The 10,030-nt window shown below is 41.8% G+C and overlaps 1 pseudogene; it reads left to right on the forward strand.

The window, feature by feature from the left end:
- Window positions 1-5,197: 5,197 nt before the first annotated feature.
- Window positions 5,198-6,795, forward strand: LOC128574878 (UPF0415 protein C7orf25-like; annotated as a pseudogene).
- Window positions 6,796-10,030: the final 3,235 nt, after the last annotated feature.

The raw sequence follows: 10,030 nt of genomic DNA on the forward strand, positions 1-10,030 counted from the left end.
GAAAACAATGAAAGAAATGATGGAAACAATGAAGGAAATTGCTAATAAAGTGGAAAATAAACAAAAGGAAATCCAAAAACAGAATCAAATAAGAGATGAACGATATGAAGAATATAAAAAGGACATAGGAGACCTGAAGGAACTGAAACAGTCAATTAGGGAACTTAAAGATGCAATGGAAAGTATCATCAACAGGTTAGACCATGCAGAAGAAAGAATTTCAGAGGTAGAAGACAAAGTTCGTGAGATAACTCAGACAGTAAAAGAGGCAGAAAAGAAGAGAGAGAAAGCAGAACGTTCACTGTCAGAATTATGGTACTTTATGAAGCGTTCCAACATACGAGTTAGAGGAATTCCAGAAGGGGAAGAAGAATGCCCCAGAGGAATGGAAGCCATACTAGAGAATATTATAAAAGAAAATTTCCCAAACATCACCAAAGATTCTGACACACTGCTTTCAGAGGGATATCGGACCTCGGGTCGCCTCAACTCTAACCGAGCTTCTCCAAGACACATTGTGATGACCCTGTCCAAAGTCAAGACAAAAGAAAAGATTCTGCAAGCTGCCAGGAGTAAGCACCAGTTGACCTACAGGGGCAAATCCATCAGAGTGACTGCAGACTTCTCTAATGAAACTTTCCAAGCAAGAAGACAATGGTCATCTACCTTTAATCTGCTTAAACAGAACAATTTTTAGCCCAGAATTCTGTACCCTGCTAAGCTAAGCTTCAAAATTGACGGAGAAATCAAATCATTTACGGATATACAAACATTGAGGAAATTCGCCACAACAAGACCAGCTCTACAGGAAATACTTCAACCGGTTCTGCACACTGACCACCACAATGGATCAGCAGCAAAGTAAGAACTCAGAAATCAAAGGACAGAACCTAACCTCCACACTGATGCAAAAGACAAAACTAAGCAACGGACTCTCACCAAATAAGACAAATAGAATACTACCACACTTATCAATTATCTCAATAAATGTTAATGGCTTGAATTCCCCACTGAAGAGATACAGATGGGCTAACTGGATTAAAAAACACAAGCCATCCATTTGCTGTCTGCAAGAAACACACCTGGCGTCAAAAGACAAATTCAAGCTCCGAGTCAAGGGTTGGAAGACAATTTTTCAGGCAAATGGAATTCAGAAGAAAAGAGGAGTTGCAATCTTATTTTCAGATACATGTGGATTTAAAGCAACTAAGTCAAAAAAGACAAAGAAGGTCACTTTATATTGGTCAAGGGAAAACTACAACAAGAAGACATTTCAATTCTAAATATTTATGCACCCAATTTAAATGCTCCCAGATTCTTGAAACAGACCTTACTCAGTCTGAGCAATATGATATCTGATAATACCATCATAACACGGGACTTTAACACACCTCTTACAGACCTGGACAGATCCTCTAAACAGAAATTAAACAAAGATGTAAGAGATTTAAATGAGACCCTAGAACAACTATGCTTGATAGACGCATATAGAACACTCCACCCCAAAGATAAAGAATATATATTCTTCTCATCACCCCATGGAACATTCTCCAAAATTGATCATATCCTGGGACACAAAACAAATATCAACAGAATCAAAAGAATTGAAATTTTACCTTGTATCTTTTCAGACCATAAGGCACTAAAGGTGGAACTCAACTCTAACAAAAATGCTCAACCCCACCCAAAGGAATGGAAATTAAACAATCTTCTGTTGAATAACAGATGGGTGCAGGAAGAAATAAAACAGGAAATCATTAACTTCCTTGAGCATGACAACAATGAAGACACAAGCTACCAAAACCTGTGGGATACTGCAAAAGCAGTTTTGAGAGGAAAATTTATCGCTTTAGATGCCTACATTCGAAAAACAGAAAGAGAGCACATCAACAATCTCACAAGAGATCTTATGGAATTGGAAAAAGAAGAACAATCTAAGCCTAAACTCAGTAGAAGAAAAGAAATCTCCAAAATCAAATCAGAGATCAATGAAATTGAAAACAAAAGAATCATTCAGAAAATTAATAAAACAAGGAGTTGGTTTTTTGAAAAAATAAATAAAATAGATAAACCACTGGCCAGACTAAATAGAAATAGAAAAGTAAAATCTCTAATAACCTCAATCAGAAACGATAAAGGGGAAATAAAAACTGATCCCACAGAGATACGAGAGATCATCTCTGAATACTACCAGAAACTCTATGCCCAGAAATTTGACAAAGTGAAGGAAATGGATCAATATTTGGAATCACACCCTCTCCCTAGAGTTAGCCAGGAAGAAATAGACCTCCTGAAAAGACCAATTTCAAGCACTGAGATCAAAGAAACAATAAAAAACCTTCCAACTAAAAAATGCCCTGGTCCAGATGGCTTCACTCCAGAATTCTATCAAACCTTCAAGGAAGAGCTTATTCCTGTACTGCAGAAATTATTCCAAAAAATTGAGGAAGAAGGAATCTTCCCCAACACATTCTATGAAGCAAACATCACCCTGATATCAAAACCAGGAAAAGACCCAAACAAAAAGGAGAATTTCAGACCAATCTCACTCATGAATATAGATGGAAAAATTCACAACAAAATCCTAGCCAATAGATTACAGTTTATCATCAAAAAAGTCATTCATCATGATCAAGTAGGCTTCATCCCAGGGATGCAAGGCTGGTTTAACATACGCAAGTCCATAAACATTATCCACCATATTAACAGAGGCAAAAATAAAGATCACATGATCCTCTCAATAGATGCAGAAAAAGCATTTGATAAAATCCAGCATCCTTTTCTAATTAGAACACTGAAGAGTATAGGCATAGGTGGCACATTTCTAAAACTGATTGAAGCTATCTATGACAAACCCACAGCTAATATTTTACTGAATGGAGTAAAACTGAAAGCTTTTCCTCTTAGAACTGGAACCAGACAAGGTTGTCCTCTGTCACCCTTACTATTCAACATAGTGCTGGAAGTTCTAGCCAATACAATTAGTCAAGACAAGGAAATAAAGGGAATCCAAATGGGAGCAGAGGAGGTCAAACTCTCCCTCTTTGCTGACGACATGATCTTATACTTAGAGAACCCCAAGGACTCAACCACAAGACTCCTAGAAGTCATCAAAAAATACAGGAATGTTTCAGGATATAAAATCAATGTCCACAAGTCAGTAGCCTTTGTATACACCAATAACAGTCAAGATGAGAAGCTAATTAAGGACACAACTCCATTCACCATAGTTTCAAAGAAAATGAAATACCTAGGAATATACCTAACGAAGGAGGTGAAGGACCTCTATAAAGAAAACTATGAAATCCTCAGAAAGGAAATAGCAGAGGATATTAACAAATGGAAGAACATACCATGCTCATGGATGGGACGAATCAACATTGTTAAAATGTCTATACTTCCCAAAGCAATCTACCTATTCAATGCCATTCCTATCAAAGTACCTACATCGTACTTTCAAGATTTGGAAAAAATGATTCTGCGTTTTGTATGGAACCGGAAAAAAACCCGTATAGCTAAGGCATTTCTTAGTAACAAAAATAAAGCTGGGAGCATCAGCATACCAGATTTTAGTCTGTACTACAAAGCCATAGTGGTCAAGACAGCATGGTACTGGCACAAAAACAGAGACATAGACACTTGGAATCGAACTGAAAACCAAGAAATGAAACTAACATCTTACAACCACCTAATCTTTGATAAACCAAACAAGAACTTACCTTGGGGGAAAGACTCCCTATTCAATAAATGGTGTTGGGAGAACTGGATGTCTACATGTAAAAGACTGAAACTGGACCCTCACCTTTCCCCACTCACAAAAATTGATTAAAGATGGATAAAGGACTTAAATTTAAGGCATGAAACAATAAAAATCCTCCAAGAAAGCATAGGAAAAACACTGGAAGATATTGGCCTGGGGAAAGACTTCATGAAGAAGACTGCCATGGCAATTGCAACAACAACAAAAATAAACAAATGGGATTTCATTAAACTGAAAAGCTTCTGTACAGCTAAGGAGACAATAACCAAAGCAAAGAGACAACCTACACAATGGGAAAGGATATTTGCATATTTTCAATCAGACAAAAGCTTGATAACCAGGATCTATAGAGAACTCAAATTAATCCACATGAAAAAAGCCAACAATCCCTGCGCGGCGCCTGTGGCTCAAGGAGTAGGGCGCCAGTCCCACATGCCGGAGGTGGCGGGTTCAAACCCAGCCCCGGCCAAAAAAATCACAAAAAAAAAAAAAAAGCCAACAATCCCTTATATCAATGGGCAAGAGACATGAATAGAACTTTCTCTAAAGACGACAGACGAATGGCTAACAAGCACATGAAAAAATGTTCATCATCTCTATATATTAGAGAAATGCAAATCAAAACAACCCTGAGATATCATCTAACCCCAGTGAGAATGGCCCACATCACAAAATCTCAAAACTGCAGATGCTGGCATGGATGTGGAGAGAAGGGAACACTTTTACACTGCTGGTGGGACTGCAAACTAGTACAACCTTTCTGGAAGGAAGTATGGAGAAACCTCAAAGCACTCAACCTAGACCTCCCATTCGATCCTACAATCCCATTACTGGGCATCTACCCAGAAGGAAAAAAATCCTTTTATCATAAGGACACTTGTACTGGACTGTTTATTGCAGCTCAATTTACCATTGCCAAAATGTGGAAACAGCCTAAATGCCCACCAACCCAGGAATGGATTAACAAGCTGTGGTATATGTATACCATGGAATACTATTCAGCCATTAAAAAAAATGGAGACTTTACATCCTTCGTATTAACCTGGATGGAAGTGGAAGACATTATTCTTAGTAAAGCATCACAAGAATGGAGAAGCATGAATCCTATGTACTCAATCTTGATATGAGACAAGATAATGACAATTAAGTTTAATGGGGGGGGAAGCAGAAAGAGGGATGGAGGGAGGAGGGTGGGGCCTTAGTGTGTGTCACACTTTATGGGGGCAAGACATGATTGCAAGAGGGACTTTACCTAACAATTGCAATCAGTGTAACTGGCTTATTGTACCCTCAATGAATCCCTAACAATAAAAAAAAAAAAGAATGTGTTATTTAACTCAGTATACCCAATTTACTATCATTTTAAAGTTTTAATAGAAAAATTATTGAGGGAGCCGGGAGGGTGCTGTCCCGGGGTGGTGTCCCTGCAGCTCTTGGCCTCTGCGTGCTCGCGCCCGCCTGCTCACGGTCGTGGTCCTGGGCGCTGCCGGACACATGGTATATACTCCAAGGCCATCAAGCTGATGAAATGAAGGTCCTGGTTTTCCAATATACTTAAAGAAGTGTTGAAATGTATAGCTGCCGTCCTTTCCTTAGCCATCAGGGGAAGGAGTCATTCCAAAATCAGACATATGGAAGCACAGGTTCATGGACTCAGCCTCTGAAAGGAATAATGCTGTCAGCATGTCTGCACACTCCATGCTCTGTGAACAAATTGCCATAGCCAAGGAACTGATCAAGAGAGCAGAATCACTTTCTAGATCAAGAAAAGGTGGCATTGAAGGTGGTGCAAAGCTGTGAAGCAAACTGAAGGCAGAATTAAAGTTCTTACAGAAAGTAGAAGCTGGGAAAGTAGCTATTAAAGAATCCTATTTACAGAGCATGAATTTAACACACCTGAAAGCCATTGTGGAATCGGCAGAAAACCTGGAAGAAGTTGTTAGTGTTCTTCATGTCTTTGCTTAACAGATACCTTGGGAGAGAAGCAGACCCTTGTGGTGGATATGGTTGCAAATGGTGGTCATACTTGGGTAAAGCCACTGGCCAAAAAGCTGAAGCTCTGCATAACATCTGGCTGGGCAGGGGTCAGTATGGCGACAAAAGCATCATTGAGCAGGCTGAAGACTTGCTCCAGGCGAGTCACCAGCAGCCAGTGCAGTATAGCAACCCTCACATCATCTTTGCATTTTACAACAATGTCTCCAGTCCCATGGCAGAGACACTGAAAGAAATGGGCATATCTGTGAGAGGAGACATAGTAGCAGTCAACTCTCTATTATCACCTGAAGAGCTCCAGCTCAGTGAGGGTGAATCAGATGAAGGGGGCCCTCAACTTCTGCAAGTGACCAGAGTAGACTGAGAAAATATACTGGCGAGTGTTGCGTTTCCAACAGAGATTAAGGTTGATGTGTGCAGAAGAGTAAATCTGGACATTACTACTTTAATCACATATGTGTCTGCCCTTAGCTATGGAGGCTGCACTTTATTTTCAAAGAAAAAGTACTCACAGCAGAGCAAGAGAGGAAGGAGCAGGTTCTACCTCAGCTAGAGGCGTTTATGAAGGACAAGGAGTTGTTTGCTTGTGAATCTGCTGTCAAAGATTTTCGGTCCATTCTAGATACCTTAGGAGGACCTGGGGAGAGAGAGAGGGCAGCTATGCTAATTAAGCAAATTAATGTGGTTCCAGACCAGCCTTCTGAGTGTGCCTTGAGACTAGTGGCCAATTCAAAAATTAACAGCTGCTCATTAATGATCTTTGGGACAGGAGACACCCTGAAAGCCATCACAATGACCGCCAATAGTGGTTTTGTCAGAGCTGCAAAAAATCAGGGTGTTAAATTTAGTGTGTTCATCCATCAGCCCAGAGCACTTACTGAGGGCAAAGAGGCCCTAGCCACCCCCTTACCAAAAGACAACACTACTGGCAGTGAGCATTAATGATCCTTTAAATTTTGTCATGGGAATAAGTTATTTATACCAAAGGCTGGGGCTTCCTATCTAAACTGGTGAAAAAGAAGGTCTATTAATAAAATCAATACTTAAACAAAAAAAAAAGAATAATTATTGAGGGATTATACATTGGTTTTTGATGCTATTTCATTAGATGCGCATTTCACCCTTCATAGCACATGTTAAGTGCGCATTAGCTGGGCATGGACACAGTACTTCTAGATTTCTTGAATTTACCCTTTTAAGATTGATATCTATGTTCCACAAAAAATTGATTTGGGGGTATAGTGTGATGTAGAAATGTAGCTTTGTATAAGCATCCAATTGTCCCAGCAACGATTTATCAAAAAGACTTGCCTATTCCTACTCTTCTGCTCTGCTAGGTTTGTCTCAAAGAAAGCCTCCACACGAGTTGGTCTGTTATCTGCTACTATCATCTGGGTAGGATGCTCCACCCCCATTTTGCAGGAGATATTTCTCTAGAACATACAGTCCCTGGCAAGGTTCTAGAATCCTAGAGAAGACAAATAGAGTCTGGGAGGAAACAGACCAAAATGTACAAAGAAAAACCATCTGGAGTCCCTATTTATCAGCAGCAGGGCCTGAGCTCTGTGTGAGTGCTCAGGGACCACACTGTTCTGACTCATTTTATCTAGCCCCTACCCTCCTCAATAGGTGGGGTGCTTTCCACTCCACACTCTCCTCTATCTTCTCCAAATTTGCCTTGTGGTCATGGACCACTTCCCATGGAGAGGCCAGTCAAATGTGCAGAGGCTGATGCAGGAAAGGACCAGACTGCCTAGAAAAGAAAAAGGTTAAAGGCATCCCTGCATCTGAAGAGCATTAATTCTGGGGGTGAGGCCCAACACAGACAGGAGTGAGACAAGCAAGGAGCTGGTGGAGGACAAGGGGGCCTGAGTGTTTTTTGTTTTTCCCTTGCCTGCCATGGGCCTTCCCCTTCCCACAAGCTGTATGGTTTTTTGTTTTCCTTTGCCTTCCATGAGCCTACCAGGTAGGCTGGAAATCAACAGTGCTGGGAATTCCTGGCAGCCCCAAAGTTTCCAGTCGTAGGGACTCCATCTCTTCCCAGCAGACTTGGAACTTGGCATGTCTGAGCTGGAGGGACTGGATAGTGGGTTGATATTATAGTCCAGAGGCCTAGAAGGAAGGGATAGGAGGAACACAAGAAGTATGGAAGGAGGAGGAGTGAGGAAGGTGAGCTAAACAGTCAGGGGACAGCAGAGGGGCCATCAGCGGGGGACAAAGGATTTGTTGGACTTGTAGAGCTCCTGAAGAGCATAGTGGGAGTGGGGGACACTAATAAGAGGGGGGACTCTGGTGAAGGGCGGGGTTCGCGTGGGGACTTCCCCAGGGCAAGGCTGCGCAGCGGGGTTTTGGCCAAATTGGGCAAGGGCACAAAATAACCACTTACCCCTTCTCACTGAGGAAGAGTGGGAGAAAGGCCTTGCTTGAATCCTGGGGGCGGCCAGTCATCTGATGTGGTACTTTTGAACCACTGGAAAGCGAGGAATTTTGAAGTACAGCCTGGTGACATTGTGTCACTGGTGGGGGATTACAGAGAAGATGGCGACCGAGTAACAGCTTCCTTGCATCTGGGCACTATGAGTCCAGGGAGATAGGATTCCAGGCATCTCTGGCTGGTGGGATCTGCCTATCATCACCCCTGCAAGGATACAGAGAGTCAGCGAGAGACCTCTGGACCCCAAGAGGAGGACTAAAACAGTGGAAAACCGGCAAGTGGTCGCGTGTGTTCAATTGGTCTAAACTCACCTGCAACTGTAAGTTCAGTAGCAGCGAGACTGCAAACCGGAAAGGCCTTACCTGTGAACTGTTTTGGTGTCTTTGGACTTGGCACTCAGTTGAGCTGCCTTGGGGAGAGCCTGAGCGGGAATGCGGAGAACTTTGGCCGCTGTCTAGGGCCCAAGTCTGAGCTGCTGAGCCACACAGAGCTAATAGTGTTTGGCTGTGGGCCACAGGGAGCCATTGTGAGCCATCTGCCCCTGCAAGCTCCACCCTCAAGGTCGCAGAGCTAGAATTGGGTGGGAGCTGGTAACCCAGCACCAAGTAGCCTAAGGGTGGGGTCTGAGCCGCCTTGCAGCCCTAACCCTCAGGCGCAGAGTGAGACCAGTTTTGGCACACTGGGTAAGTGGATAGCCACTTTAGCAGTGATTCCAGCGACAAACACTTTCCTGGGAAGGCTTCTGCTCAGCAATTTTACAAGTTCAAAGTGCCTTTTAAGTGGGCTGAAGAGAGTTTTAGGGTGTCTACCTGCTGGGGTTTGAGAAATCAGCAGCCTCCACTCGTATCAGAACTGTGATTAACATCTCATACCCCAGAAGACCACGTGTTGCCCAGACAATATTCAACAACATATACACACTGCTTTGTTTTTGGTTGTGTTTTGGGTTTTTTTGTTTTTTTTTGTTTGTTTCTTTGTTTGTTTCTTTGTTTTGCTTTGGTTGTTTTTTTGTTTATTTTGATGTTTATTTATTTTTTTTTTTTATTGTTGGGGATTCATTGAGGGTAAAATAAGCCAGGTTACACTGATTGCAATTGTTAGGTAAAGTCCCTTTTGCATTCATGTCTTGCCCCCATAAAGTGTGACACACACCAAGGCCCAACCCACTTCCCTCCTTCCCTCTTTCTGTCTCCCCCCCCATAACCATAATTGTCATTAATTGTCCTCATATCAAAATTGAGTACATAGGATTCATGCTTCTCCATTCTTGTGATGCTTTACTAAGAATAATGTCTTCCACGTCCACCCAAGTTAACACGAAGGATGTAAAGTCTCCATTTTTTTTTTAATGGCTGAATAGTTTTCCATGGTATAAATATACCACAGCTTGTTAATCCATTCCTGGGTTGGTGGACATTTAGGCTGTTTCCACATTTTGGCGATTGTAAATTGAGCTGCAATAAACAGTCTAGTACATCTTCCTTCTGGGTAGATGCCCAGTAATGGGATTGCAGGGTCAAATGGGAGGTCTAGCTTGAGTGCTTTGAGGTTTCTCCATACTTCCTTCCAGAAAGGTTGTACTAGTTTGCAGTCCCACCAGCAGTGTAAAAGTGTTCCCTTCTCTCCACATCCACGCCAGCATCTGCAGTTTTGAGATTTTTGTGATGTGGGCCATTCTCACTGGGGTTAGATGATATCTCAGGGTTGTTTTGATTTGCATTTCTCTAATATATAGAGATGATGAACATTTTTTCATGTGTTTGTTAGCCATTCGTCTGTCATCTTTAGAGAAAGTTCTATTCATGTCTCTTGCCCATTGATATATGGGATTGTTGGCTTTT

Source organism: Nycticebus coucang, chromosome 22 (genome assembly GCF_027406575.1).
Source record: "Nycticebus coucang isolate mNycCou1 chromosome 22, mNycCou1.pri, whole genome shotgun sequence".
NCBI lineage: Eukaryota > Metazoa > Chordata > Mammalia > Primates > Lorisidae > Nycticebus > Nycticebus coucang.